We start from the raw sequence: 21,958 nt of genomic DNA, 5'->3' as shown, positions 1-21,958 counted from the left end.
ATAACAATGCTGGCTCCCTACACCAGCTATAGAAAATCCCATATCGCCAGGCTAAAGAAATTATTAGTAATTGCTTTACTTGTAGACCCCTACATCTTTGACCCATCACACAAGGTATTAATCCTCGTGGTTTACAACCTAATGAACTATAACAAATGGATGTAACTCATTGCCCTGAACTCTCTCCATTTTCTTTCCTACACGTCTGTATAGACACAAATTCCTCTTTTATCTGGGCCACTCCTCTTCGTAGTAAAGCTCCACAACATGTTATATCCTGCCTATATTTCTAGACACTTTAAACAATTTTTACAATCTTTTCCTATTATACATATTACAGGTATTCCACAGACACAAGACATAGTCAAACAAACACATCACACATCAAAGTTACAAATAAAAAAATTTTTAAAGGGGGAATACACAGGTATACTACTGTCTTCCTTATCTAAAGCAGACTTTACTAGATTCCAACATACTTTCTAAACCTGTAACTATTGTTAATACAGCTTTATTTGTTTTAAATTTTTGAACCTCTTCTTAAGATTCGACCCAAGGGGGCCCCCGGCATTCAAAATGGAGATGAAACAACAAGAACCCCAGAAGAAGAAATTCCAATATAGGCTATGTCTGCTCTAAAGATCTCCAGAAAGCACCGGCCTCGGCGGCATCACCCTGATGATCTCCCCACTTGGGGACAAATAAAAATCCTTACTAATCAAGCTGAAAATTTGGTCTCTCAACAGGGATTGCCACCAAGTCCTAAATACATTCTCCTGACAATGGTCAGTCTTTTGGCCTGTACCTCCCCCCCACTCGAGCTCAGACTAATACCCAACCCCCCTCTATTCCAGGTGGTCAAATGGACAGAGAGAGGATCAATCATTTCAACAAATGACTCTATACATATACCTTCTTCCTAGTACATGAAACGGCCCTCACACCCTGGACAGGAAAGAAAACTAATTAACATTTCTTTAGACTATGAAGTTCTTCCCTTGTGCATGGGCCCAGCAAAATTGTGCATAAATGTCAGCCGTTAAACTTGGGCTTTCGTCCTGCCTCCAAAAGAAGACTTTTGGACATTGCTTGGATTATTTACTGCCCTTTCTTTGTCTGTAAACCATGTTTATACTACTGAGACTTTAGGGAAAGAGTTAGGGAAATATTTAGGGAAAGAACAAAGAACATTATGCAAGGGGTTTACTTATAAAAACTTTACTTATACTCCCATTCGTTCGGACAAATGTCAAAGCAAATCAAGAAAATCAATGTTTGTGGCTAATCATACAATTGTTGATTGGGGACCCCATGGTATGTGGTTATCTGATTGCTCAGATGATATTAACAACACTGTGTGTGATATGGAAGGTCACTGACACTATAATGGAACATTACTATGACAAAAGACTTCTTGAGTGGCTTGACAGTGGATTAGCCCCACCTCGACCTAAGATCGTCCATGATAAACAGAGTGGGCCTGAACAATGGGACATTTAGAAACTTGCTGTGAGCACCAGAGCACGGAAAAACTTGAAACTTGGACCGGACATTTCATAGGGACCAGTTGTGGCCATAGTAACTATTTCTTTCACTATAATCAGCCATATTTTATACAGGCCTGTGTCCCACTTCCTTTTGTTATAGCCATAGAAAATTTACAATTTAATAAGACTTTTACGGTCTGTAACTTGTATTGATTGCAAACTATATACTTGTCTTAACTCTTCTGTTTCTTTAAGCTACTCAATTTTGTGTTCAGTTCAGTCACGCAGTCGTGTCCAACTCTTTGAGACCCCATGAATTCCTGTTCAATTCAATCATACTGCCTACAACTGGGAAGAAATCAAATTTCATTTACAAAATATACATGATAATGCCTCTCTGAATGTACAATTACTGCAAAAGAAAATCTTTAAAACTTTTTCTAAAATCTGCCCTCTTCCCCTAATTTGGAAACTTTAGCTGAACAAGTTATCCGGGCTAGACTCATGAAGATGGTTTCAAAGTATTACCCACAGTATCAGGTCTGGAACTGTAAATTTGGTGATTGTCTTGATAATTATATTTGTTGTTTACCATCGCCTTTCTATAAGGTTGGTTAATACTAACCAAACTCATTTGGTCAAGACCTTTTTTACAAATATAATAAAATAAGGGGAATTGTCAGGAAGCATTTAACAGGAGGCTTCCTGTGTGCTGTTTTGGATCTGTCAGGAATTCTCTCTTCCTTATTAAGTCCTGAATACTCAGGAATTAAGAGGAGAGGCAAACCTCTCCCAGGACTGAGGAATCCAAGCATTTCCTTCATTAGTGTTTCTATATGGTGATAAGTACCCTCTTCCTTCTTGTGAACCATATGGTAAAAGTGATTGTTTACAACTCTCTCTCTCTTTAATATGGATTGCCTATGTTTTGTAAGTCTGGAATTTTAATCTTTATCTTTGCTGAGAATAACTACCTTGTAAGACAGTATATATGCCCACACCATGTTGATTAAAACACCTTTGCTCCATCAGAGCTCTGGTCCCCATGTCTTTCTTTCTCTCTCTCTCTCTCTCCCTCTCTCTCTTTTTCAGGCTGATCCCCTGGAGCGCAGAGGCTCTCTGAGTTCACTTTCTTGACCGAAAAGTGAAGACCCTAAGACCCGCCTGAGAAGGCGCTCTGCACCTTCACCCCATTGAGAGGGCGCCTGAGGCCTTCGTGAACAGAGCAAGCCCCGTGTAGGGATTTTATTGGCTTTCTGCGTAAACCAAGGAATATCAGCCTCTTTCTCTCCTTTACTTTCTTATTGTCAACTCCAGACCACCAGACCACCAGGTTCCAGTCCATTAAAGGACCTCAACACCAAAGCATGGGCCAACAGGGGTTGGAGCCAGCTAACAGGCTACTGAGGTGTCTGCAGGTGGGACCCAGGTCTGTCTATTACTTGATGTGCTGGTAGGTAAGACTTCTCCCAGACTCCTTGGCATACAGTGCTGGATCCACAGTGCCTGGCTCCCTCACAGGCACTTTTGTCCATGGATAGAAGATGAATTTTTATTGTTGAGGGAGAAGAGACAAAAATGAAGGACTTCTTGGGCTGCCATGATGCTTGTGCTGCATGTGTGCTCAGTCATGTCTGACTTTTTGCAACCCCACAGACTGTAGCCTGCCAGACTTTGTCTGTGGGATTTTCCAAGCAAAATATGGGAGTGGGTTGCCATTTCCCACTCCAGGGGATCTTCCCATACCAGGGATTAAACATGAGTCTCCTGCATCTCCTGCACTGGCAGGCATATTCTTTACACTAGCACCACCTGGGAAGGTTTATGACCATTAGATTTTAATTGACTTTCTGTGTTTATCCTCCTTTGGGAAAAGAATGTCCTGACCATGCAAATATAAGTGTTTCAGTTCAGTGTCAATTATATTTCTTGCTACACATATCAAATAACTCAAGTCAAATCTAAATAGTGAGCACATAGAAAAAATTTGTGAACATAGATGAAAATAAGGACAAGTAGTGCAGCATAAAGGAAAATAAGAGCTTGGGCTTTAGAATCAAACCTGGAATTAAGTTCTAGCTGTGTCAGTCTATAACCTGTGTGATTTCAACAAGTCATTTGATCTCTCAGAATCCAAGTTTTTTCACTCACAAATCAAATATTAATAGGGGACTGTTGGGAAATTAGCAAGGATGCATTTTTAACCCAAGTGTCAGTAGTGATCACCCTTTCCTTTCAAGCTGTGATCTCTGAAAACTCCAGTCCCTGGGATGCTTTGAGTCACACAGGGTCTTTAACTCTACAGTCCTCTCTCCTCAATTCCTGTTTCTGATAAATCTTGATCTTTTTCACATTCTGCTTCCTGTATCTCCCTCTTTTTTCAAATTGTGTCACCTCACTGAGAGCACAATCTGTTTTCTCTGATTTGTCCCAATCTTCCAAGGCATTTATGCCTAGAAGACACTGTCAGAGTACTTGTGCATGTGTAGTCATTCAGTCGTGTCCAGCTCTTTGTGACCCCATGGACTGTAGCTCCCCAGGACCCTCCAACCACGGAATTTTTCAGGCAAGAATATTGCAATGGGTTGTCATTTCCTCCTCAAGGGGATCTTCCCAACCCAGGAATCCAATCCGAGTTTTCTGTGTCTCCTGCACTAGCAGGCGGATTCTTTCCCTGCTGAGCCATCAGGGCAGCCTTGACAGAGTATTCAGGGACTTAAACATAAATATTAAAAATGTTGTGGGTTACTTCCCATTCCCAACCAACTTTCCTACTAACGTTGCTCCCTCTCTTCACCTTTTCTTCATATCTCCTTCTTTAACTCCCAGCCACCAAAATTTGCTTTATATCATTTGAAAATCAGTGTATCAGCTTTGCTTCTCACTCCCAAGAACATTTCTTGTTATGCCCAGAAAGGCTGATTTTAAGAACTTGGTGGGCAGCATTTAGAGTAATGCTTACTCTCAGCTACATTCCTAAAATTCCTGAAAGAGCAGACATTCAATTAGTGCAGTGGTTACCATTGTGTGTATAAAATCCCCAAGGTAATGACCTAGAAATGTTATTCTTATTTGAATATGCAAATTCTTTTATCTTTGTTAAAAATCTGGCCCCATTATTTTACGCTTGCCCCTTACAAATCACCATTCTGGAGGCCACAGAGGGTAATTTGATGCTTTTGGTTTTTAGAGTGCTGAAAAAGTACTCACCATCATTATATTTTAAATTAATTATATATCAATAAACACACCTTTTTTTACTTGCTTTGTTCCAACAATCACCTGATTTTCTGTGTTGGTTGTGTTCTGTTGTTGTTGTTTGGCCACTCAGTTGTATCCAACTCTTTTGTGACCAGATGGACTGTAGCCCACCAGGCTCCACTGTCCGTGGGATTCTCCAGGCAAGAATACTGGAATGGGTTGCCATTTCCTCCTCCAGGGGATCTTCCCAGCTCAGGATTCAATTCCACATCTCCTGCCTTGGCAGGCGGATTCTTTACCACTGAGCCACCAGGGAAGCCCATTAGTTGTGTTCTGCTTTGGTCCTTAGAATATCACCTCTCTGTACTCTCAGCTTTCATGCTCCTCTTGCCTTGCTGACACCATCCCCACAGCCAAGGTGTATCATGTAACAGAGGCTTAGAAAAACAGTATGTTATACTCCATGGCTTCAGGTCAAAAACAGGTCAAGGATGGACACACTACCAAAGTCAAGTGAATCAGACCAAATGAGACAATTCTAGGGACTTTTAAGAAAGTCAACCACAATAATTAATGCTATGTATCAATTTGACAGGAATGAGGGGTGCCCAGATATCTGACCTAACATTATTTGTGTGTGCCAATGAGAATATTTCTGGATAAAATTCACATTTGATTGGTAGACTGAGTAAAGCAGAATGCTCTCCCTAAGATAGGGGGCCTCATCCAATCAGTTAAAGGCCGGAATGGAACAAAAGGGTTTATCTTCCTCTAATAAAAGAGAATCCTTCCTGCCAGGCTGCCCCTTTGATCTCGAATAACAGCTTTTCCTCTGCCTTTAAACCTTAATGCTAGCTCTTACTGAGTCACAAGCTTGCTGGCCTGTGGACTGGAATGAAACCATTAGCTGTATTCCAGCTTGCAAACACACCCTGCACATCTTGGGACTTGCCTGCCTCATGTAAGCCAGTTCATATATATGTGAATCATTTCTCTGGAGAATCCTAATACATCAACCCTACAAGATGAACCTTTTATAGATATATTGTTGCTGTCAAACAAGTAGATAATTCTGAATATAAAGCCAACACAGGAGAAGCCTGCACTGAGAAGTAGAAAGAGAAAAAATATCCTTGTGGCCTTTACTTGAGCTCTTGGTCAAGCAAAATTTGAAACCAACTCTATCTCTGTATTTTTTTCTGTTACATAGTAGAATAAACTTCCCTTTTGCTTAAAGGAACTTCTCAAAATTCTCCAAGCCAGGCTTCAGCAATACATGAACTGTGAACTTCCAGATGTTCAAGCTGGTTTTAGAAAAGGCAGAGGAGTCAGAGATCAAATTGCCAACATCCGTCAGATCATCGAAAAAGCAACAGAGTTCCAGAGAAACATCTACTTCTGCTCTATTGACTATGCCAAAGCCTTTGACTGTGTGGATCACAATAAACTGTGGAAAATTCTGAAAGAGATGGGAATACCAGACCATCTGACCTGCCTCTTGAGAAATCTGTATGCAGATCAGGAAGCAACAATTAGAACTGGACATGGAACAACAGACTGGTTCCAAATAGGAAAAGAAGTATGTCAAGGCTGCATATTGTCACCCTGCTTATTTAACTTATATGCAGAGTACATCATGCAAAATGCCAGGCTGAATGAAGCACAAGCTGGAATCAAGATTGCCAGGAGAAATGTCAATAACCTCAGATAAGCAGATGACACCACCCTTATGGCAGAAAGTGAAGAACTAAAGAGCTTCTTGATGAAAGTAAAAGAGGAGAGTGAAAAAGTTGGCTTAAAACTCAACATTAAACAATAAAGACCATGGCATTTGGTCCCATCACTTCATGGCAAATAGATGGGAAACAGTGGAAAGAGTGGCTGACTTTATTTTGGGGGGCTCCAAAATCACTGCAGATGGTGACTGCAGTCATGAAATTAAAAGACGCTTACTCCTTGGAAGAAAAGCCATGACCAACCTAGACAGCATATTAAAAAGCAGAGACATTACTTTGCCAGCAAAGGTTCATCTAGTCAAAGCTATGGTTTTTCCAGTAGTCATGTGTGGATGTGAGACTTGGACTATAAAGAAAGCTGAGCACCGAAGAATTGATGCTTTTGAACTGTGGTGCTGGAGAAGACTCTTGAGATTCCCTTGGACTACAAGGAGATCCAACCAGTAAATCCTAAAGGAAATCAGTCCTGAATATTCATGGGAAGGACTGATGCTAAAGCTGAATCTCCAATACTTTGGCTACCTGATGTAAAGAATCAACTCATTGGTAAAGGCCCTGATACTGGGAAAAATTGAAGGCGGGAGGAGAAGGGAATGACAGAGGATAAGATGGTTTGATGGCATCACTGACTCAATGGTCATGAGTTTGAATAGGCTCCAGGAGATGGACAGGGAAGACTGGCTCTCTGCAGTCCATGGGGTTGCAAAGAGTCAGACATGACTGATCAACTGAACTGAACTGAAGAACACTTAAGAGAAGATCTACTCCCTTAAGAAATGTTTAAGCTTATATTACAGTTGACCCTTGAACTATTCAGGGGTCAAGGGCACTAGCTCCCTGAAGTTGAAAATCTGATTATAACTTTTGACTCTCCACAAACATAATTACCAGTAATCTACTATTGACTGGAAGCCTTACCAATAACATGAACTGTTGACTGATACACATTTTGTATTACATGCAGTATATGTATTATGGACTGTATTTTTATAATAAAGTAAGCTAGAAAAGAGAAAACATTATTAAGAAGATCACAAGGAAGAGAAAATACATTTATAATACTGTACCATATTTATTGATATGGTAAGTTTGTGTCATCTTTTTGCAAGATGAATCATCTGTCAGTATCTAAATTAATATTGCCTTATATGATACAAAACATTATATGCTATATGTATTACTAACACTAGACATTAGATATTAAAAGATAATGTGAAAGAGAACTCAGATTTTGGAGCCCAACAAAATAAAATTGCCTGCAATGCAGGAGATGTGAGTTCAATCCCTGGGTCAGGAAGATCCCTGGAGGAGAAAACGGCAATCTATGCCAGTATTCTCGCCTGGAGAATCCCATGGAAGAAGCCTGGTGGGCTACAGTTCATGGGGTCGCAAAGAGTCGGACATGACTTAACAACTGAACAACAATAAGTAACAATTCATGCATTAATAACAGCATTTGCAGCAGCAGTATAATTACTTTATAATAGCCTACCCTAATCAATGAAATTGTTTCACAGTAACCTAGCCTGTACACTAGTGAATGAATCATTATAGTATTTTTATGGGTAACACTTTACCACTGGAGTAAGTCTCTTCCCCATGCATTAGAATAAATGACCTGTTTCTCTGTTTGCTAATCCCTACTAGTTACTGCTTTATAGTGTAAGACAGGGCAGGACTTCAAATGTGTTTCTCATGTGGGCTTAGAGAATGTGAGCGTTGAAAGACATCTACTCCAGGATCTTCCTCTGTGCAAAACAGAAGAAATATAGTGTATCACATTTATAGACTGTACTGAATACAATCAATATCAGAGGAGTAATATGAGCGATCTTCTTTTAGAAATTTCATCTTGACAATGGGGTTGCTAAGATAGTGAAGAAAGAGGGACTGAAGGAGAGCAGTAAAGATGCTTTGCCACAGTTTAGAGGGGAGAGATTGTGGGTCTTAGAGGTCTAAGAAAGACATGATGGGAATTTACAATGGGTCAAAATTAAGGTGCTAATGACAATAAGGTAAGGAGCGGAATAGATGGCAAGAGTCAGTCAGAGATGCTGACTACGACATGAAGATTGGTGATTTTAGGACTATGGTGCCTGTAGTTAAGGCAAGAAGTACAGGTGGAACAGAGGATTTTTTTTTTTGAAGAAAGGATGGCATATGACACATTTGATTTTGAACATGTTGCATTTGAATTTTCTTCAAGGGATCCATGTGGAACTTTCCAGAAGGAAGTGTAAATCTGGGTCTGGAGCTTAGAATAGAGATTGGAAATGGTCATATACATTTGGCAGCATATGGTCCATTCTAGCCTTTCCACTTTGAATATTACTTGCAATAAAGAAAACATGCCAAATAGAATGTGCATTTCTTTCTTTCCGTGATCCCCAAAATAGAGGTTATCTCTTTTTTTCTTATTCCTCGCAACATACTGAATTTCTGAGAGAAAGAAAAAAATCCCCCAAGATTACATACTAAGTGATTTCATTTATATAACATTTTTGAATAAATGGAGACCAGATTAATGGTTTCTAGAAGTTGGGGAGGGGGTACTGCAGGGAGGTAGGTGTGGTTATTAAAGGGTAACATGAGGGAGTCTGTGGTGATGGAACTACTGTGGATCATGACGATGGTGGTGGTACCCACCAACATGCACGTGTGATATTTATATAATGAAACATACACACACATGTAAGCACAAGCAAAATTGGGCAAAAGAAATGAAAACTGATGGATTGATCAGTGTTATCAGACTTGATTGTGATATTGCATGCTCATTTTCAAGATGTTACCACTGGAGAAAACTAGGTCAAGGGTAAATGGGATCTCTGTACCACTTCCTATAACTGCATGTGAACCTACAATTATCTGAAAATAAAAGTTGGGATTTTTTTTTTTAATAATGAGGCAAGATTATTTTGAAACAAAAAATAGTACTTTCTCCTTATTTTTCCTCCATTTGTTTCCTTGATTTAGGAAACATTTGTGGCAAGCTGGTAGAATCAATAGGATTTAAGGAGAAAAAATACTCCCAAGTCTAAAAATAATTTGCCCTCATTTAGATAGAATAGAGTGAGGGAATTTGAGAAAAAAGCAAAGAGAAGAGAGAAAGAGGCAGACTGAAGAGTTTTGAGACAATACTGGACAACTGAGACAAGAATCAGGGATGTTTCAACAAAGGTCCTTGTTAGTATGAGCACACTGCTTGAGGAATCAAAAGTTACATGACAATTAAGCCATGGTCCACAGACCACTCAACCTTCTCTAAGGTGGGCACAACCTATCTCTACCCTATGCCAGCTGTCCTCACTACCAGTGGTCAAAGAGGGCACTTCTTGGTCAGCAGTCAACATCTTAACCAGAGAGTGTGCAAAGTAATGAAAAAGTACCTCCAAAAGTTCCAGCATTTTTATAAACCAAACAAGGGAGTCTCAGCCCAGCTACATGTCTTTCTGTTTCTTTAAGCATTCATCATGGGTGTGTGCTAGTCATTTCAGCATGTATGACTCCTTGTGACACTGTGGAGGATAGCCCCCCAAACTCCTCTGTTCATGGGATTCTCCAGGCAAGAATACTGGAGTGGATTGTCATGGCCTTCTCCAGGGGATCTTTCCAACCCAGGGATCAAACCTGCATCTCTTATGTCTCCTGCATTGGCAGGTGGGTTCTTGACAACTAGCACCACCTGGGAAGCCCAAGCATTCATCATAAGCCTATGCTGTGCTATACTGTGCTTAGTCGCTCAGTCGTGTCCAACTCTTTGCAACCCCATGGACTGTAGCCCACCAGGCTCCTCTGTCCATGAGGATTCTCCAGGCAAGAATACTGCAGTGGGTTGTCATACACTCCTCCATGGAATCTTCCCAACCCAGGGGTTGAACCCAGGTCTCCCACATTGCAGTCAGATTCTTTACCAGCTGAACTACCAGGGAAGCCCTCATAAGCCTGTAGAAAGCCTATTATTTTTCTATTGTTCCATCTGCTTTTTGTTGTGTAAACCTCATTTCAACAGTAAATCCTCCTTTGCTGCTGCTGCTAAGTCACTTCAGTCGTCCGACTCTGTGGGACCCCATAGACGGCAGCCCACCAGGCTCCCCAGTCCCTGGGATTCTCCAGGTAAGAACACTGGAGTGGGTTGCCATTTCCTTCTCCAATGAATGAAAGTGAAAAGTGAAAGTGAAGTCGCTCAGTTGTATCGGACCCTCAGCGACCCCATGGACTGCAGCCTTCCAGGCTTCTCCGTCCATGGGATTTTCCAGGCAAGAGTACTGGAGTGGGGTGCCATTGCCTTCTCCGAAATCCTCCCTCAGAGGATTCCTTATAAACATGGAGCTCAGCAAAGAGACTTCTTTGCAGTCACACTGATTTATTTATACACATATAACTTTCAAAGCACAGGGGAAATGTATTTTGTTTTCTGATATTCTATTTGGGGGGCCTTTTACCTATTTTAAGTCACATTATTCTCTATAAGCACCCACCAGCAAACTACACTTTCCTCTGATTTTGTTTTATTTTTATTTCCCTCAACACTAACTTATATGTCTGGTTATTCTTGGAATTATTTTTTTTCTTTGTTATGAAATCTGAGATGTCTTGTATTACTTCTACATCATCAGTGAGTTTCCTCTTTCCTGACAAGAATTGGTTCCAAAGTTTTGCATGTTACAACTTCTGTCTTCTTGGAGAACAAAGTCTCATCAAGGCAACTGAAGAGTTTATCAAAACCGTGCTTTCGGCAGAGTAAGGCTTTCAGCAGATGTCTGGAGAGTTCACATTTTCCTATCACAACTAGATCATGTCGCTGCACCTGCTTTATAATCTGTGTGAGAAATACATCACTCCCTTCCTCTCACAGCCCAGCCCCTCCACAGTGATACTACATCTGTTTCCTTCTCAATTTACCCTTAACCAGATGTTCTCAACTGTGTTTCCAAAATCAGGTTTATTAACGTCAGTAGGAAACTTTGATACTCCCCAGCCATTGCTGGGAGTATTTTTCTTGTCAATGGTTTATGTCATTCTCATTGCCATTTATGGTATTGGTGATTGTTATGAGCACCTGTGTATCATTTTGTGGTTTAAAAAAAACACAAAATTTATTTTATTACTCTATGCAATAGTAGGTAGGTGCCTGCAGTCATAAGTGTCAATCATAGCCTTCTTATTTACTTTTTCCCCAGAGTCAATAAGCCCTCCCTCCTCTAAAGGAGAAAGCTATTGACACATCATAGCTGTAATTATTGATGATATCAAAATGTAATAGAGTTCTTTGAGGACATTTTCTTCTTTCCCCTCAATTTTCACTTTTTAAAGGCTTTTTCAAACAGTTTGGTGCGGGCTCCTGTCAAATATCTTCTTTTCAGGCAATTGCCCAATGAGTCAGAATGGGCTGAATTTCATAAAATGATAAGAAGGATCATTCTCATCTGAATCACTGTTCAACTTGTTTGACAGTGAGCATGCAAATTTAAAAGAGAGAAAAAACTTTCAGTGGCACTTGTGGTAAAGAATCAGCCTGCAATGCAGAAGACATGAGTTCAATCACTGGATCGGGAGGATCCCCTGGAGGAGCGCGTGGCAATCCACTCCAGTATTCTTGCCTGGAGAATCCCATGGACAGAGGACCCTGATGGGCTATGGTCCCTATGGTCACACAGAGTTGGAAATGACTAAAGTCGCACACACACACACACGTCAAATGAGTCAGAATGGCTTGAATTTCATAAAACAGTAAGAAAAACCATTCTCATCTAAATCATTGTTCAGCTTGCTCAACAGTGAGCATGCAAATTTAAACGAGAGGAAAAAAAGCTCAATTCTCCTTGTGGCTCAAAGTAACTGATTCGGAGAGAGACAAAATGAAGACAAATTGTATTATATGATCGAGGCAGGAATGTTTTCTTCTTTTAACTGCACCACACAACTTCCAGAATCTCAATTCTCTGACCAGGGTTTGAACCAAAGCCACAGCATGGAAAGCTCTGAATCCTCACCACCAGGCCACCAGGGAACTCCCCAAGAATTTTTAAATAAAAATGTTTTCATTGTTTTTGGCTCCCTTTCTGTGGGTTTTTGTTTGTTTGTTTGTTTACATTTTGCAGCATGCTTTATGTTGTTGCTGCTGCTGCTGCTAAGTCACTTCAGTCATGTTCGACTTTGTGGGACCCCATAGACGGCAGCCCACCAGGCTCCCCCATCCCTGGGATTCTCCAGGCAAGAACACTGGAGTGGGTTGCCATTGCCTTCTCTAATTCATGAAAGTGAAAAGTGAAAGTGAAGTCGCTGAGTCGTGCCCGACTCTTAGTGACCCCATGGACTGCAGCCCACCAGGCTCCTCCATCCATGGGATTTTCCAGGGAAGAGTACTGGAGTGGGTTGCCATTGCCTTCTCTGATGCTTTATATTATGTTACTCAAAATGTAAACAACAACAACAACAACAAAAAAAACCACAGAAGGGAAGCAAAAAACAATGAAAATATTTTTATTTAAAAATTCCTGGGGGCTTCCCTGGTGGCTCAGAGGGTAAAGTATCTGCCGGCAATGAAGGAGACCTAGGTTTGATCCCCGGGCCAGGAAGATACCCTGGAGAAGAAAATGGCAACCCACTCTGGTACTTTTGCCTAGAAAATCCCATGGACGGAGAAGCCTGGTAGGCTACAATCCATGGGGTTGCTAAGAGTCTGATATGACTGAGCGACTTCACTTTCACTTTCAATTTATGAGTAACAACATCCTTGTCCAAGCTCCTCACAGATGTTAATGGTCCAGAATGATAAGCTTTCATTAGAATCTCCACTCATAGCTGCCTCATATCATTCCAAAAGACAACCCCATATATTCTAATTCAGTGCTTGTGTATTTAACACAAAGTGATTTTTGTAGTTTTGCTTTGATTATTCATATGCTTGTTTTAAACAGTATTTAAAACAAAAACTAAAAAAAGACTATTTTGTTAGCACGCACAATCCCATAACAGGTGTCTCTTTTGATCCTGTCATATAGCAATAGGGGTACAAGTTGTAAAATCAGGGCCTTGGTGACATCTCGATATGGGGGATTGTTTTCTTCCAAGGAGGAGAGTCCCCTTCAAGAAAGTCACAGAACAGCTAGATGGCAGGAAACTCAGTAGCCTAAGTAATCAGACAGCTAAGATGTAAATCTTACTTGGCAAGTCCAAGTCACCTGCTTTCACATGTGGCCAAAACACAAGCAGAGGAGAGAAACAAAAAACTGAAAAATATAAAGATGAGAAATGTAAACACAACATAAATTCTGATGAATGAAAACCAGGGGAAGCATCAAAATCAACAGTGGAGTGCAAGGTAAGAAATACAACCACAGGATTGCTAGAGAAGAAAAAGAAAAAGGAAACATAAGAGGGAAAAATACCAGAGAGGCAACAAAGCCACAGTAACCTAAGATTTAGAACATAACACTGTTTCAATATTTAGTTAGTACTCTTTTTAACTGTATAAAACAACAATAATGTATAATGTTAATGGAATTTAAAGTATATTGTGACATGGAGGCAAACTAAATATCCATCAACAGATGAATGAGCAAAGAAGATGTGGTATATATATGTACATATATATACAGTGGAACATTACTCAGCCATAAAAAAGAAATAATGTCATTTGCAGCAACATGGATGGACCTAGAGATTATTATATTAAGTGAAGTAAGTCAAATAAAAATACTGTATGATACCACTTATATATAAAATCTAAAATAAGATATGAATCAACTTATTTATTAAAAGAGGAAAAAAAAAAAGAAAAACCAGACTCACAGACATAGAAAACAGATCTATGGTTACCAAAGGGGAAAGGGGGTATGGGAAGGATAAATTAGTAGATTCAGATTTGCATATACAAACTACCATATATAAAATAGATAAACAATAGGATCCTACTGTATAGCATGGGGAACTATATTCAATATCTTGTAATAAACCATAATGGAAAAGGATATGAGAAGTCACCTATAGTGAGGAAGAAAGAAATATGCAAAAATATGGCAAAATTACACAAATAATAAATCGAGTCAAAGTAATCTAAGATTCTTTTATTATTTAGGGGAAAAGTAGAAGTTTTATTAACATTAAAACTTGATATCACAAAACCTCACTAATGTCTAGGAGCGATCACTAAAAGAATAGCGACTAAGTATAGACTTCCAAACTAATAAGGGAGTGATAGAAGAAATTAAATGATCCGAAAAAATTCTCAAGTCAAATGAAAGAAAGGGTAAGATCAGAGAAAAAGCAGAACGAATCAAAAGCAAATAGCAGATTTAAAATCAACTGTATTAAGATGCACATAAAATGTAACTGGATTAAAACCTTTCAATTAAAAGACAGAGCCTGTTAGCCTAGATATAAAATGTATGGTCTAAAACATAAGAAAACAGAAGGGCTAAGGATATAACAAGATATGCATGCGAACAGTAACCAAAAGAAATGAGGTAGCATATAAATACCACACAAAATAAAAGAAAGAAAAAGCCACTAGCGAAGCTAAAGAAGCTCCTTTATAATGATAAAATATTCAATTTACCAGGAAAATATACTAATTCTAAAATATAGTCATCTAATAGCATAACCCCAAAATAAAACAAAAAGTAACAGAAATACACAGAAAAATTAATTCATGATGAAAGTTTAAAACATGATTAAAATTAAGGAATCTTAATATACCTCTCAGAAGAAGCAGACAGAAATCTGTAAGGATGTCGCAGATTTGAACAACAGTTAATACACCTGAATCAGGACCTCTCTAGTGGCTCAGTGGATAAGAGTCTGTCTGCCACTGCAGGGGACACAGGTTTGATCCCTAGTCTGGGAAGATCCCACATGCTGTAGAGCAACTGGGCCTGTGCACCACAACTGCTGAGTCTGCACTCCAGGGCCCGGAAGCTGCAACTACTAAAACTCACGTGCCTAGATAGAGCCTGTGCCTGGCAACAAGAGAAGCCGCTGCAATGAGAAGCCCACACATCTCAACCAAGGGTAGGCCCTGCTCTCCGCAACTAGAGAAAGCTTGCACAGAACAACAAAGAACCAGTGCACTCTAAATGAATAAATAAAAATTTAAATAAATAAACCTGAATCAGTGGGTGATACAGAACAGCCAACCTCAAAAACTGCAGAATATACTTTCTTTTCAAAAATACATGAAACAGCTTTAAACAGAACAATATACTCCACCATAAGAATTACAATCTCAGAGTCTATTCTCTGATCACAGTGTAATTATGCTAGCAATTGACAAGCAAAAGATATTCTAAAATCCCCCATATAGAACAAATGGGTCAAAGAAGAAATCATAAAGATAATCAGAAATTCTTTGAACTTACGGATAACTAAACTAGTACATGTACAAACTTGTGGAACTAAGCGGGGGAAATAGGATTTAGAAGAAAATTTCATTTAAAAATGGCAATAACCTTGCACAAAAATTTTTTAAAATTTAGATAAAATTGACAAATTATTAGGAAAGCATAACTTAAAAAGCTGACATAAAAACAAACAGAATGTCAAACATCCCCAAAAAGAAAACTCCAGGCCTAAATGGCTTCACCAACAAGTTGTTCTAAATATAAGAAATAACTCTAATCTTATAAAAAAAAAATCTTCCAGAGACCAGAAAAGGAGTCACTTTTCAAGTAATTTTCACAAGGTCAAGATAACCTTGGTCCCAAAACTCAGCAAGCAAAAATTGTAGGCCAATCTCACTATGAACAGAGTTTCAAATATTCTAAATAAAATATTAACAAATTGCATCCAGCTATGCAGAGAAATAATACAAGAGGACCAATTTTGACTTGCCCCAGGAATTCAAAGTTGTTTTAACGTTAGAAATCAATGTCATTTAGTACATTTACTCAATATTATGATGATTTACACAGAGGCAGAAAAGGCATCTGATAAAATTCAACAACTTGTCAAAATAAATATTAGCAAACAACCGAAAAAATAATCAAGTGTTGTATTTAATGATGAAACATTAAACATTTCTCTCTCAGACTGGGGACCAGGACAAGAATGCCACTGTTATTTCTACTCAACATTATGCGGGAGGTCTTAGCCAGGGCAGTGAGATGAAAACAGAATGAAAGGTAAATGGATTAGAAAGAAACAAAACGTTCACTATTCACATATGATATGTATGTACACGTGCATGCTCCATCCCTAAGCTGTGTCTAACTCCTTGCAACCCCATGGACTGTAGCCTGCCAGGCTCCTCTATCCATGGGACTTTCCAGGCAAGAATACTGGAGTGGGTTGTCATTTTCTTCTCCAGGGGATCTTCCCAATCCAGGGATCTTCCAGAAATATTGTATTATTTCTCTGCATAGCTGGATGCAATTTGTTAATATTTTATTTAGAATATTTGAAACTCTGTTCACAGTGAGATCGGCCTGCAATTTTTCTTCTTTGTTGATCCACATTGGCAGGTGGATTCTTCTACCACTGAGCCACCTGGGAGGCCCTGATATGTATCTGTAGCAAAATCCAAAAGATTCCACCGATAGTTAGATTAATGAAGATGTAGCAAGTTAACTCAGAGAAGGCAATGGCAGCCCACTCCAGTACTCTTGCCTGGAAAATCCCATGGATGGAGGAGCCTGGTGGGCTGAAGTCCATGGGGGTCTCGAAGAGTCGGACTTGCTTGAGCGACTTCACTTTCACTTTTCACTTGCATGCACTGGAGAAGGAAATGGCAACCCACTCCAGTGTTCTTGCCTGGAGAATCCCAGGGACGGCGGAGCCTGGTGGGCTGCCGTCTATGGGGTCACACAGAGTCGGACACGACTGAAGCGACTTAGCAGCAGCAGCAGCAGGAAGTTAACCTGATTCAAAATCAATGTGGAAAAATCAACTGTGCTGGTAGTGTTCTGTTTCTTTACTGGTGGTGGGGGGGGGGGGGGGGAATTGCTACATGTGCATTACGTTCTTAGTGACTTGTTAAGGTACACACATGTTGCGTGCACTTTTTTATTCACTCTTACCCATTGCTAGTGGCTCAGAAGGTAAAGAATCTGCCTGCAATGCAGGAGACCTGGGTTCAGTCCCTGGATCGGGAAGATCCCCTGGAGGAAAGAATGGCAGCCCACTCCAGTATTCTTGCCTGGAGAATCCCATGGAGAGAGGAGCCTGGTGGGCTACAGTCCATGGGGCAGCAAAGAGTCAGACACGACTGAGCGACTAACATTTACACTTTCACACCCATTACTAGCACCCTAAAGGTGTCTTAGCCTTCCTAATAGGTCCCACCAGCTTGATAGTGAGGAAGAAGGTAGGTAGCACTCAGCCTGAAAAGCAACAGTATACCTACACGAAACATTTAAAGCCTTACTTTATGGACAATTCTGATGCTCACGAGCTGGCATAATTCCATTCTTATGTTACTGTTTAAGTTTCTTTTTAAAGCCATCATCTCCTTTATATTGTTTACAATAGATCCTGTGAAACTATCACAGAAGCTATTTGTCCATCAAAGCATTTCCCTTCTAGACATTTTACCTTAAAATAGACATTCACCTGACAATTCTATGTACTTATCTTTCCATCAAAGAGATCTGTACATTATACTTTGGCCGTTGATGTGTTGATCTATACATTAGCCTTTCCTTGAAGGAAAGGGTCATTCAGAAGGAAAGAGCAGTTTGATAAAGCCTGTATAGCAAGTCACTGTAAATAGAACTGAAACGTTTTCTTAAAGACAAAGTTGAACAATTTCTTTTCAACCACTGAGCAAGGGATAAAAAAGAAAATAAGCTGGATATAAATTTGTGGGCACAAACAAGAACAATTTGGTTCACTTATTGTTAGTTGCACTGCACATTGTTAAAATCCACTGGACGCCCAGAGAGCCATTAGCAAAGTCACAGGATCCCCGTCACCGGGCCTAAAAGCAGAATAGAGAAGCAGGATTAGGCCTCATGTAGGGATATGGTTTAGAACTCTGGCAAAACGCCCATGCTCCTGGGGTACCTGCTTCCTCTTACAGAAACATCATGCACTTTAAAGGCCTGGACCACTTTTCATCTAAAAAAAAAATACCATCCACTACTGCATGGTTATTGTAATAACCTATACTATGTGTTCATTAGTCTTTAAAAATACAAACACTGACTCTTCGCCTTACCTGTTATGTCACAAGAAAGCATAAACGAATCTGTCAAGCAACAAAAGAATTTTGTTAAACATCCCAAAACTAATCTGGTATTATTCTGCCTTTTGCGGCGGGGAGAGGCAGGGGAGGGGAGTCAGAAAACACAAATTCATATCATTTTCTATTAGCCAACTAAAAATAGAGGGTAAAATGTAATTTCACTAGAAAAATGAATAAGTACTTGAAAACCATCACATTCTATAAAGGTCTAGCTTTTGGAAACTGTAACCCTGTCATTAAATTATTTCCCCAAATCCATTCACACAGTCATGTGCTGAGTCTAAGAGGAGGAGGAAAGATCATTTTTTTCCCCAAATTTGGTATCTGGCTTTCTAAAAAAAGACAAAGGCACATTTTATCATCCTGGAAAAAGTGACTTCAGTGAAGCAGATAAAGTGTCTAATAAGGCCTAATTATCTCATGTTGTGATTCTTTTTAAATCACTTTTAACCTCAGGAAGAATTTTAATTATCTTGTATAATAAAGTCTTTCCTTATTTCACCCCCTCTAGGAGAAAAGACATATTAAACCTTATTTTTGTCAAAAGATAAGAGCAGTATTAAGTTTAAATTGATGTCATTATGAAATATTCGATATCAGGATTACAAATTTCAACTTCAGTAATTATTCGATTGGTCACAAAAGGACTATCATTCCACCACCAACTCCTAGAAAGAGGCCATCAGTGCTATAGCAGGGCTGTAATACACCAGGGACGGTGGATGGGAGAGAAAAATGTGTTTTTTTCTATTCTAGAAGAATCTTGTGAGTCCAAGGTTAAATTATTGAAGCAGTTTGGGAGGTACTTTTTAATATGATTTTCAAAAAGTTTTCTCCTCATTATCAACCCTTTAATAAACACTTCAAAGTTTCTGTGAGCTTCTCTATTGGGAAAAATAATATTAATTCATGAGTTCTTCTTCCCAAACATACACTCACTCCTCTCATTGGGATTCAAGAACTCAAGAAGGAAATGTTATGCAAGGTCTGCATATGGAAAGACAAAGTTTCCTTTCCTCTTTGTCCTGTTTCCCCTCAAATGCAGCCGTTGCCTGATGGGTACAGAGCCTCCATCTTGCCATGATTCTGGCAAGAGGGACAGCCTCTGAAACTCAAGGAGGGCCTCAATAGCCGAGTATAAAGAAAGCTGAGCTTCTGAACTGCGGTGTTGGAGAAGACTCTTGAGAGTCCCTTAGACTGCAAGGAGATCCAACCAGTCCATCCTAAAGGAGATCAGTCCTGAATATTCATTGGAAGGACTGATGCTGAAGCTGAAACTCCAATACTCTGGCCACCTGATGTGAAGAACTGACTCATCTGAAAAGACCCTGATGCTGGGAATGATTGAAGGTGGGAGGAAAAGGGGACAACAGAGGATGAGTTGGTTGGATGGCATCACTGACTCAATGGACATGTGTTTGAGTAGGCTCTAGGAGTTGATGATGGACAGGGAAGCCCGGTGTGTTGCAGTCCTTTGGGTTGCAAAGAGTTGGACACAACTGAGTGACTGAACTGAACCGCTTCCACCCTAATCCACACAAAATAACAATGGTGAGCACTGACTAGATGCTCAGCTCAGTGATGGACCCTTCCCAACTCATTTATCTCATGCACCTTCCCAACAGGGCTTCCCTGGTGGCTCAGATGGTAAAGAATCTGCTTACAAGGCAGGAGGCCTGGGTTCAATCCCTTGGTTGGGTAGATCCTCTGGAGAAGAGAATGGTCACCTACTCCAGTATTCTTGCCTGGAGACGTCCATGGACAGAGAAGCCTAGCAGGCTACAGTCTATGCGGTCACAAAGAGTCGGACATGACTGAGCAGCTAATACACACACATCTTTATGACTCCACTCCCTTCCCTAATGCAGAAACAGCCTAATGGTTCAGTGGCTTCTCTGGGGTTATGGGGTTAGTGGGTGATGGAATCTGAACTCTGTTTTCATTTATAGAATCTGCTCATGTAACCGTCACAGCATTTGAAATGCATTCTTTCATTTTGACAGAAGGGAGGTGGCTGCTTTCTTCCCTTCTATAAGGATGTATAATTTGTATATTCATGATGCCCTGGAAAAGCATGAAGTTTTTCATTGATTTGTATCTTTATGTAGTGATCCCTGACCTTTGCCACAGATATGTACTAAGTTCAGTTGAGTTCAGTTCAGTCACTCAGTCATGTCCGACTCTTTGCGACCCCATGAATTGCAGCACGCCAGGCCTCCCTGTCCATCACCAACTCCTAGAGTTCACTCAGACTCACGTCCATCCAGTCAGTGATGCCATCCAGTCATCTCATCCTCTGTCATCTCCTTCTCCTCCTGCCCCCAATCCCTCCCAGCATCAGAGTCTTTTCCAATGAGTTAACCCTTCGCATGAGGTGGCCAAAGTACTGGAGTTTCAGCTTCAGCATCATTCCCTCCAAAGAAATCCCAGGGCTGATCTCCTTCAGAATGGTTTGGTTGGATCTCCTTGCAGTCCAAGGGACTCTCAAGAGTCTTCTCCAACACCACAGTTCAAAAGCATCAATTCTTCAGTGCTCAGCCTTCTTCACAGTCCAAGTCTCACATCCATACATGACCACTGGAAAAACCATAGCCTTGACTAGACAGACCTTTGTTGGCAAAGTAATGTCTCTGTTCTTTAACATACTATCTAGGTTGATCATAACTTTTCCTCCAAGGAGTAAGCGTCTTTTAATTTCATGGCTGCAATCATCATCTTCAGTGATTTATGAGCCCAGAAAATAAAGTCTGACACTGTTTCTACTGTTTCCCCATCTATTTCCCATGAAGTGATGGGACCAGATGCCATGATCTTCGTTTTCTGAATGTTGAGCTTTAAGCCAACTTTTTCACTCTCCACTTTTACTTTCATCAAGAGGCTTTTTAGTTCCTCTTCACTTTCTGCCATAAGGGTGGTGTCATCTGCATATCTGAGGTTATTGATATTTCTCCCGGCAATCTTGATTCCAGCTTGTGTTTCTTCCAGCCCAGTGTTTCTCATGATATACTCTGCATAGAAGTTAAATAAGCAGGGTGACAATATACAGCCTTGATGTACTCCTTTTCCAATTTGGAACCAGTTTGTTGTTCCATGTCCAGTTTTAACTGTTGCTTCCTGACCTGCATATAGGTTTCTCAAGAGGCAGGTTAGGTGGTCTGGTATTACCATCTCTTTCAGAGTTTTCCACAGTTTCTTGTGATCCACACAGTCAAAGGCTTGGGCATAGTCAAGAAAGCAGAAATAGATGTGTTTCTGGAACTCTCTTGCTTTTTCCATGATCCAGCGGATGTTGGCAATTTGATCTCTGGTTCCTCTGCCTTTTCTAAAACCAGCTTGAACATCTGGAAGTT

Source organism: Ovis aries, chromosome 9 (genome assembly GCF_016772045.2).
Source record: "Ovis aries strain OAR_USU_Benz2616 breed Rambouillet chromosome 9, ARS-UI_Ramb_v3.0, whole genome shotgun sequence".
In the NCBI taxonomy this organism is placed as follows: domain Eukaryota; kingdom Metazoa; phylum Chordata; class Mammalia; order Artiodactyla; family Bovidae; genus Ovis; species Ovis aries.
Note: the sequence above shows the minus strand (reverse complement) of the source record.